We start from the raw sequence: 11,174 nt of genomic DNA, 5'->3' as shown, positions 1-11,174 counted from the left end.
AGAGAGAGAGAGAGAGAGAGAGAGAGAGAGAGAGAGAGAGAGAGAGAGAGAAAGAGAGAGAAAGAGAGAGAAAGAGAAAGGAGAGAGATGTTATGATCCAGAGAGCCGCTCCATGGTGGAAATTTGTTGTTCGCCGTTTGTTAAGGGGTAAAGCGTCCATTTTCCTGCCTTCATAAATATGACACTGGAGTCCTAATTATCAGTAACCGAATGCTCCCGAAACTTGAGCTTGTTAGTATGAGAGTCGACACAATTAATTGCCCTGGGAAAGATTAGGTAGATTCGCCTGTGGTGAGTTTCCCCTTTTGTATCCAGTGATAAATCCGTTGACTTTAACACGGTCTAGTAACAAGGTGGCAGTGTTAATGATCTTGGGATTTCTTTCGAAGGATTAACTTTGTTATTTCTTAGAATGACCTTTACTGCGTCTATCCGTGTTTACATAAATAGTTACAAGTAAAGTTGGACTGTGCCTCTTAATTCACCCAGTAGAGTTTATAGGGGTGTAAAACCTGTACCATTTTGCATCTCTCAAAGTTGGACTACCCCTTCCCCCTTACCCCAAACCCACCCCACACACTCACAAATATTAAAAACAAACCCACCAACCAAATAAACAACCAAACCAAACCAAGAAAACCAAAACAAACGAACAAATAAACAACAACAAAAAACGAACCACCCTACCTCTTTTCGAATTTTTTTCAAACAACTTTGGGTTCACAATGGAGGTCACGCTAAGGTTGCAACTACATGTATGTCTGTCTATCAGAAACAGTAAACAGCAGGTCGTAATCTACGAACATCTAAAAGGTGTATGGGGAAGGGGGTGAAATGTATATTTTCCTTCTTTTCCTATTGCAAGAAAAAAGAAGTAAAAACATTGTTTAAGCAGGAATCGGAAGGTAACAACCCCCCCCCCCTCCAGAAGCACAATTAATTAAACAATTTAGGAGGCCTCGATCATGCACAGCCGAGTGAGATACAGCATCCCAACAGAACCACCGAGATATTCCATAGAACAAAATATACGAGGTTTTGTTTTCAGGCGACCCGAGTCGGGTGATCGGACCCACCCGCCGTAATGGGCACCCTGTATAAAATCCTTACGAGCGTGTGGTTGGAGGGCGCCACTGGTAGATCCTATTTCTTTGCGTTCCCTCTGTTGTTTCTGTCTGTTTGTCTTACTTGGTGTGTTTCTATTTACTCAAATAAAAACAAACAAGTAAACAAACCAACAAATAAACATGCACACAAACGTACAAATCCTCACAAGGTAATGTAAGTCAAGGACATAGGTGAAGAGCCCGTTATATCACAGACACCAGCAAGAGACACAGACAAAGTGCAGAATATTATCCATCAATACCTTGCTTCTCACTGAGGCCTATATTTTTGCATCACAAAATAGGCCTTGTTTGTCACATGCTCCATCTTTTACTTACATCCTTTTCTTTTTTTTTTTTTTTTTGCTTTGTCATTCCCTGTTGCCGTTTTCAGACAAAGTGATACTAAGATATTTAAACTCCTCCACCTATTTCAATTGTTAACTATTGACGTGAATGTTCAGGGGACTATTCTGCACCATCTTTACCGAGAAAGAAGTATGGACCAGTACATCACTAATGGCATCTTCTATTGTGCGGAACGGTGGCAACTAGAGTGTTTTAATACACTGAGATAACATTATGTTTCCTAAGCAAGTTTCCGCAGTGATGACTGCTAATATACACGGCTGTTACGGAACATAATCGGTAGGTTCCATTCCTCGCAACTGCTCTCGTGTGCCCGTCATAACAACACTCGACAAGTAGCCAGCTCAGGCGGAGATTTGTGCTCGTAACAATGCGAGGGCTGCAATCATCCCGGAGAGAAAAAGAGAGAGAGAGAGAGAGGGGAGAGAGAGAGAGAGAGAGAGAGAGAGAGAGAGAGAGAGATAGAGAGAGAGAGAGGAAGGGAGAAAGAGAGGTAGGGGAGGAAGGGAGAGAGAGAGAGAGAGAGAGAGAGAGAGAGAGAGAGAGAGAGAGAGAGAGAGAGAGAGAGAGAGAGAGACAGCGTTAAAGAAGGGGAGGGAGGCGTTGGGGAGGGACAGAAAGAGAGAGAGAGAGAGAGAGAGAGAGAGAGAGAGAGAGAGAGAGAGAGAGGGGGGGTGGAGGGAGGAGAGGAAGAAAGAAAAAGAAAAAGACCGACAGACAGGCAGATAGACAGACAGACAGACACAGTCACACACACACACACACACACACACACACACACACACTCACACACACACACACACACACACACACACACACACACTCACAAACACACATACACACATGCGCGCGCGCAGTGGGTGCGCCGAATTCACGCACACATATATACATATACATAGAAAGAGTGAGCGAGAGAGAGAAACGCGTCGGGTGCAGGAAAACACTATCGTATGTTTGATTGTCACCTTATTGTCACAAGATGCCTCTTAAAATATAACCTAATAGTGTTGATAGGGGCGTTCAATCCAAACCATTTCACCATTTGTAGTTTGAGAGGGCCAGCTCTATTCGGACTCGAGTTCGAATATGGGTATTATCTATTCGGACTTGAGTCCCAAAAAAGTTGTATTTATTCGGACTCGGATTCTAAGTGAGTTGTGTGAGTGTAAGGAGGTTACATAATATAACTGTCGTCGGGGGATTTTATGTAAAACCAGAATTAGAACTAGAATTACCTACTAGGACTGTGTAATTCTGTCAAAAGTAAAAAGACTGCACTCCCATTGTCAAATGACAGTGTCTAAGTACATGGTAACCGACAACTCAGTGTCTTTCCACCACCACTACAGCATCATTATTACTTTCACCACCATTTGTCTTTCCACATGTTTAATTTCATGTTTGCTGTGTTTTACAATTTTTCTGTAATTGTTTTTTTTTAAAATCACATCGCACAAAATCGACAGCCCTGGCCTCTTCCTAACACCTTTACCCCCAGCAAGCCAAGAGTGCGTGATCGCTACGTGCAATCTCATTGGTCGACATAATTAACATTGGCCCCAGCAAGGTCAACTCAACTTGGTTGTTCTGTTCATACCAATAAGGCAGGGAGGATCATTCTAGTAACTGGATATTAAAGCTCACGTCTCGATGGTTGTTATTGTATCAGAAAAAGAAACTCAGAAATGCTGGAAATATTTACGAACAAGGGTCGGAAGTCGGAACGGACGTCACGCTGGACTCAACTCAGAGTCCAACCCCCCCCCCCCATCCCCCCCGGGGAGGTGCTACTGACTGGAGTGTCTTTAGGCCATTCCCAAAGGGGGGACATTAATATATTCTTATGCTCAGTAGAATTCCAAATTGTAAATTGGCTGACTCATCAATGCCATGCTCATAACTGTGCCTGAACTGCAACAGGGAAGTGCTACTTTTTCTTTTCTAATTCTTACTATCGTCATTTTCCCTCTACTTCTTTTGTATCTTTGTCACACTCTTGTGACACGTTATTTCCGGGATGCCTTGAGAGTCGAAACAGACGTTGTGCTGTTGAAGCTAGAGAGGTGAGCAGAGTAAGCCCGATTCCCTGTAACGACTTCTCTGTTGGCATCCAACCCTTGGCGAGCATAATATGACCTTATGCAGTTGCGGGCGCCGAAAAACCTCTACTAAAACTAAAGAGTCCGAATATAACTTTTGTCTAATCCGACTCGAGTCCGAATAATCACTTCGTTTCAGGATAGTCACTGAGTTTGAGAAGGGCTCTCATACGTTTCATGACAGCAGGTTTTTGGCTAACAATGGTGGACGTACCCCTTGTGAGATACATGTTTTCACAAAATTTTCAGAGTGAAGTTAAGTCATGCTTTAATTAATTGTATTTTAATAAATAAATAAATATCATGCAACACCCCCCCCCCCCCCTAAAAAAAAAAAGAAAAAAGAAATATTTCTGAAATTATTTTTTTTAAAATTATAAACAGTAATAAACTCAGATAAGATATATCAAATAAAGATTCAAATGTAATATATCAGTCGCATTGTTATTGAAATTGAGTGAACCTACTGTTACTAAGTGTTTTTACTACAACAAAAAAAACTTCCACGTGGCACGATGTGTAACTGTTCCCTACCAAGACTATACAGAAAATGTTATAAACAGCCGATGCCTCACAAAGTGAAAGCATTTTCAAAAGGGCATGGAAACAGAAATGTCATGGTTAACGGGCCAAGACACCTTTGGAGAACAATTGAATACGAAATGTCAGCACGCACCAATATAAGCCTTCGTACGCTCGTGCCTGGCAAAAATGAGTCTTCTGAAAGCAGTTTCATGCACGGCGTCAAGTTACGGTTGGTGCGCTCAGAATACCAGATAGGCACACAGTTCCCTTTCCTTATCGGGTAACATTTCAAGGATTCGGTACATGGGGGGGGGGGTTGCTTTTTTTCTAGGAAAAAATAATAAAAAAGCAGGGAAGCTCTACACGCCACAGGCAAAGAGCTTTAAAAGGATTTAATTTTTAAAGAACTGTGGGTCTGTCAATCTTTCAGGTGTAAAAAGTATACCCAGCGGCAATAGAAACTGTACACCTGGAAAGAAGTCTGTATTGTGGTTATTATTTAACATATAAAAACACAAATTGTCACAGACAGATTTCAAAGTATGTCAAGAAGTGTTTTACCTTTTTCTTCTTGATCAAGTCTCACATTGTGGCACAGTGTTAATCACAAACTTGTGCCCCTTGATTTCAAAATTTTACTTCAGTAGCGAGCATTGTAGCCCCTTGCAATGATGCAAGCTTGACATGATCTGCACACTGGTCGAGTCAGTCTTTTCTTTCTTATTTTCATTAATTGTTGTGGCAGTCCATTCCACTCTTGAATCAAGGATTATCCCAGTCGTTACACAATCTTACAGTCGCTTTAGGAGCTACCTTTTAGGCCCAGTCAGTTCAAACGTAATTATTGGAAAGATGGCAAACGTTGGTCATTACAGTGCAGCCTTGCTCGATGTCCGAATGTGTTTTAACGCCGTTGTATCCTTCTATCGCTAATAACTCTTTCAGTGTTTGTATGAAATTGATATGCAGAGCTGGGCGTTTTGAGAAAGTGATCTCACAGTTACCTGAGTGGTGTTTGTCTGTCTTCTTGGGCGGTATCGACCTGTGGTCTGCCTGGTCTGGGTCTGTCAGGTGTAACTCCAGTGACTTGGAACCACTGTTTCAGGATATTAATGGTAGGATGGGAGCAATGAAGCATTCGCGCTACTCTACAGGCCGATAGTACAGCTTGGAGAGTTCAAATTGTCCAACACCGCTCCTCGGGGCTTAACCTTGGCATCTTGTAAAACAATTTCAGAAACAAAAGCCAGCTGGAATGTCTATGTAACTTGTTTTTTCGATTCTAAAATCGCTGATGTGTTGATCCAAACACAATTTAGACGATTTCATAATTTCGGCGGAACTTACGTTACAAAACATGTTACTTTGCATGTAGGTCACGTGATCACGGGAAAACATTTTTTTCACGAAAAAGATTAACGCGGAATCATCGTTGAGTACATGGTGAGAGATGTGCAACATTTCGCTCACCAACACAAGTGAACTAGGGTGCAAATACCATAAAACAAAGTAGAAAGTTTCTGTTGCCGCTGGGTATATGTAAAAGAGCAAGAGGGAGTGTTACTATAAGGTTGTGGGGAGGGTTTGAGAAGGCTTAAAATATGTAATAAATATAACGTTTCTAGTTCACGGATGTTTTCTTACCGCGGGAGGTTTTAGAACGTAACCCCCGCGATATCTGAAGGAAGGTTGTCCACCATGGTACCATAAAAGTACCTCTCACCAATCCTTGAAGCATACATTTTGAGACGTGTAAAGTCTGTACCTTTTTTGTTTTCTTTTTTTTTATGGGGATTTTGCGGCACTTAAAACACAGTCAGTGCTGAAAATCATTTTTTTCCAGCTTTTTTTCCCCAGTGATTTACCGCACAAGGTCATGTGAGCTCGCTGGGATCGCGAAACATTTTGAGTCTGGTAGGAATCAAAGATTAAAGGTGTTACATGAGAGTAACAAATATAAAAAAGAGGAGGAGTGATGGGAACGATAGATCTTTGATAGGAAAGAAACAGCTAACCACTCAAGAGAACCCGCCAATCACAAACTTTTAATCTCTAACATTTTTTGGAGAGCAGAATCTGCTGAGGTCCTAGAAAAAACATAACTATTTCAGTGATCCGATAACCGCCAGTTACTATCGATTTTGTCTCTGTGAGCTTGTTCCCTTAACATTACGGTCTAATGTATTGCCGTTGAAATAACAAAGATGCGGCTCGTAATAATTACCATGTGTCGCATTGCACCGCTGATTGTGTGTGGAAGGACGCGCACACGCAAGCGATATATCGCACGTGTATGCTAGGTCATGCTCACCCTCTCGCATCACTCCCCAAAGCAGGCGGAACAGCGGTTGAGATAGCAGACACCCTCCTAAATTATTACCTTACACGTTACGCGAATACGTCATACAAGAATGTGCCCACTCAGCTAACTATGTGCCTCACATGCAAAATAAGATACACGCAATACTTTTTGATCTCGATTTAAATTCATAATTATATCATTCATTACAAAGTGCCATCGTTGTGCTTTCTCAGCATGTTCACACCTTATAAATATTTCTCACTTACAAAATAAAATGTTAGCTTATTTTGTGCTTTCTTTTAATTCATTTTCATATCAAAGTTCTACTTTTGTACATGTTTAGCGTGCTTATAACTTGTTTCACTCACATCATCAAATATTATCGTAACATTTTTGTACTTGCTTTAGATTCATTTTCAGAACAAATAACATTTATTGTAGGCCATTTGCTTTGGATTCATTTCGGTACAGGTAAGATTTTTACTTGCCTTAAATTTGTTTTCGGTTTTAAAAAAAACAACCACACCCAAAAACAATGCTTCAGATTCCGTTTTGCTACAAATAATGTTGGTGTAATATGTTTTAAATTCATTTTCGGAACAATTAAATAACCTAACATTGTGTATTTCCGTTAGATTCGTTTTCGGTACAAAGGGCTGTCTTTCTACACGTTTAGGGTACTTATGTCTTTTAGAACCACAGAACTGGTTGTCCTTCATAGAATGAAAAAAAGTTAAAATTTTGGCAAAACTTGAACAAATACTCTTAAATCTTGCGTGTTCCATTTTATTCGTTTCGTCAAATATCCATTTGAAGCTTTTGGGGGTGGGCTAGTTGTCCTTCCTAGAAGGGTAAAAGTTACTTTTTTGGTACAATTTGATAAAATCCTCCAAAATCAAACGTGTTTTTATTTTATTTGCCATCATTTGATACGTTTAATACGTTTGATGAAAACAGCCAATCAGAAGGCAGCTGCACATTGCGAAATTCGATTGATCCGTATGGACTTTCGGGTCAAATTTGATAAAGAAAAGCATATGTCAGTTTGGGGTAATGTCACCAGGAGCAACCATTTTTTGACATGACACCACCTCACAACGAAGTTCTGTTCCATTTGACCAATAAGCAGCCGTTTCTATGATAAAGAGACTTCAACAAAAGTTAGGGATCACATGCAAACACTCTGAGTGGTCTTCTTGGGTCGACCTGCACCTGGGCGTTCTTGGACTGATCCAGTGGCTTGATGGCGCTGTCTCAGGCTGACAATGACAGGATATGACACTGCGAGCCTTCTGGTAACTTCTTGGGCTCCAACTCCATCCTCCAGCTATGCCATAGCTCTGGCAAGATCAAAGTCTCTCAGCTTTCGTCTTGGTGGTATGTTGATGCGATACCGGATTTTACGCAAACGGCGGCTTATATTGCCACCAAAGTGAAACTCTTGGCTTTTGCACAAAGACGACATGCGTTCTATAGCGGAGGATGTAGGGGGAAAAAAAGGGGGGGGGGTTTTATCGAGTGTTTCTGACAGTCACTTGGAATGTGTATCTTGGCTCATTCCGTGTTGGCCTGACAAACAGGATGAAAGTAAGGTATTAAAGGGTTTTTAAAAATAATTAATAAAAAAAAAAAACACAAGTGTTTACGGCGCTCACAACTGCATAATGTCAAATGAGCGCCGGGAACACATTAAACATGTTTAATATGGTAGGAATTAATTTTGAATTTTGCACGGATGGCGGCCGAGCTTACTCTTATCGATTTTAGAACCATCAAGGGATCTTTAAGGTACGCAACTTGTACACCGGACCTCTGGGATTTTTTGCTCTTATTCGAGAGGGCCAGGTGTTAGATCTTACCTACCCAAAGATCAGGGGTGTGGCGGAAAGACATAATTATGTAAGAAGGAGCCTCGAAGTAACAAAGTAGTGCTTCTCGAACACGATCGAAATTGTGTAAATGTGGGCGCCCCAAATTAATGAGTTATACGTACCTTGTTCTTCTCTCTGGTTCTTCGCTAAACCCAAATGACCCACAGAACCCTCATAACCCTGGGTGCAGATGTTTCGCTTCACTTGTCTATGCTCACTCGACCTGCTCTGAATTTTTTGTAGTGGTTGGCAAGAAGCATTGGGGATGGGGGTGTTGAGAGAAAAGGGTGTGTGTGTGTGTGGGGGGGGGGGGGGTTCTTGTGTATTTACGCTTGTGTCTTCTGTTAGAGCTTAATGCACGTGGCTAAATGATGCGCGTGCCGAGCCAGCTACAAGACGATGTTTTCGTAAGCACGAAAGCGTTTCTCTTTCTCTGGGCCTCTGTGCCTCTTTGCTTTTGTTTTTGTCTGTCTGTCTGTCTGTCTGTCTGTCTGTCTGTCTGTCTGTCTGTCTGTCTGTCTGTATATTTGTCCGTCTGTCTGTCTGTCTGTCTGTCTGTCTGTTTGTCTGTCTGTCGGAATGTCTGTCTGTCTGTCTGTCTGCTTGTCTTGTCTTCCCACTGTTTCTCTATCTCCGCCCCCACTGTGGTTAACTCTCTCTCTCTCTCTCTCTCTCTCTCTCTCTCTCTCTCTCTCTCTCTCACACACACACTCTCTTTCTCTCTCCTCTCTCTCTTCCTGCCTCATTCATCTCTCAACAAATCAAGACAGTCCATGTGAGACCGAGAGTTTTCAACATTTCCTTCGTTCCTTGAACAAGCATTCGGGAGTATTCTTTGACCACACTCGAAGATCTGTTTATATTCAGACGCCTGTTATTGGCTGCCTCCAAACAGAAAGGTGTGGTGATGTGTTTTATTATATTTTTAAAACTGTAAACTAATAAAAGCTGCTTACACATGTGCACAAATCTCCTTTGGATATCTGTTGAAATATATCGGAATTTCAAGTGAGATCTGGCTGATAACTGTTTGAATGATAAACAAACTAACTCAGGACTTTTGGAGAACAGTGATACATCTCACGGCAATCCGCTCTCGTGTCTCTGAAGTTCAAAAACTTTGGCAGCCGCGGAACATACGATATTATAATGTTTACGGGCATGCTCTTGCAAACACGGACGCAGGCACCCGAAATACGCTCACACATACGCGTTCACAAACGCACGCCACACGCGCAAATGTCGAGAGAGCCGTTGGGAGAGAGAGGAGGGGAGAGAGAGAGAGAGAGAGAGAGAGAGAGAAAGAGAGAGAGAGAGAAAGAGAAAGAGAGAAGTGAGAGATAAAGAGAGGGGGGGGGGAGAAAGTGAGAAAGCGTGAGAGAAAAAAAGGAGAGGGAGATAGATAGATAGATAGATAGATAGATAGATAGATAGATAGATAGATAGATAGATAGATATATAGATAGATAGATAGATAGAGAGAGAGAGAGAGAGAGAGAGAGAGAGAGAGAGAGAGAGAGAGAGAGAGAGAGAGAGAGAGAGAGAGAGAGGATGGAGAAGACTGATTTACTTGCTGGCAAAGTAGCCAGATATCGTGAGCAGGGCCACTTTCTAAGTGTTCCGTTGAGGAAGTGAGCAGCTTCGATTTTTAAAGATTTGATTTAGCGTAAAAATACGATGATTTTTTTTAAACAAACTTTTCCACTGGCTTGTAGTGACAATGCAAACGTGCACACAGCCACTCAAACACACATACACATATGCATACACAACCACACACACATGCACACACAGGCAGACAAACACAAACACACACACACACACACACACACACACACACACACACACATATACACGCACACGCACGCGCGCACGCACCTACGCACCTAGATGTTTCCTTTCAGTGTAGACACTGAAACAATAGTACTTTATTCTAATGCTTATTCTTATTCAATTTACCTTCAGTGTTTGAATTTGTAACCAGACCTCGCAGCACTTGTATAAACGGTTTTCTCATAATAATAAAAGCGATAGATAGAGTGCACTAAGTGATATTGAGATAAAAGAATACCCACAGTTGACATGTTTTGGTGCGTGAAATCTAATTGATGCTATCCTTGAGCTCTCGTTATACAGCTTGACTGACAACAATGCTTAGCGTAATTATTCAGGTGTTATACCTTTTAGATGTCGTTGCTGTATAATTTGAGAACAGGCAGAAAAGTTAGCTCTGCAACTAAACACTCACGATATCAGGTGTGTTGATTGTTGAGGGAATTCCGAAAGAAGCGAAGCGGTCATGAGAAAGGTGGGACTAGCACTTTTTTTTCTTTTTTTAAAATAGAAGATAAGATGAACACTAATTCGAAGAACAATTTAGAAATTGCTTGCCGCTTGTAAAAACCTTGAAAACCCAACAGATTTGTTCTTGCTAATCATGTATTTTTATTGTGTGTTTGTGTGTTTGTGTGTTTGTGTGTGTGTGCGTGCGTGTGTGTGTGTGTGTGTGTGTGTGTGGGGGGGGGGGGGGTTGCTGAACGGATCAGACCACTTTCCCTCTCCTCGAATGCCACCACTCACTTCCCATATCACGCTCCAGCACCAATATTATTGCATGAATGTTGCCAGAATGCAAAAACAAAAAACAAACAACCAACAAACCTTTTAAGTGTGAAGAGTGGATAAGAAGAGTTGTGTGTTTATAGGGGCGGATGGAGATGAAGGGAAGGGGGGGCCGTGTGAGGAGAGAAATAAAGAAGATATAAGCACAACCACATAAAGGTGAACGCATGAACATTATCTCTTGTTATATTACGTGCCAAGCTGTTTCCTGCTTCCGGCTCTATACTAACAAGAGACTCGTCTTTCTTCCCTGGCATTCCATTCTAAAGAGAGAACTCCC

At 41.6% G+C, this 11,174-nt stretch overlaps 1 protein-coding gene across 2 annotated transcripts in view; it reads left to right on the top strand.

Moving 5' to 3' along the window:
* Window positions 1–11,174, top strand: part of LOC101845914 — a 210,701-nt gene that overhangs the window by 107,393 nt on the left and 92,134 nt on the right. The gene's annotated exons all lie outside the window — the stretch shown is intronic.

This window comes from Aplysia californica, unplaced genomic scaffold, assembly GCF_000002075.1.
Source record: "Aplysia californica isolate F4 #8 unplaced genomic scaffold, AplCal3.0 scaffold00124, whole genome shotgun sequence".
NCBI classification, from domain to species: Eukaryota; Metazoa; Mollusca; class Gastropoda; order Aplysiida; family Aplysiidae; genus Aplysia; species Aplysia californica.
This window is presented reverse-complemented; position numbering and strand designations above follow the sequence as displayed.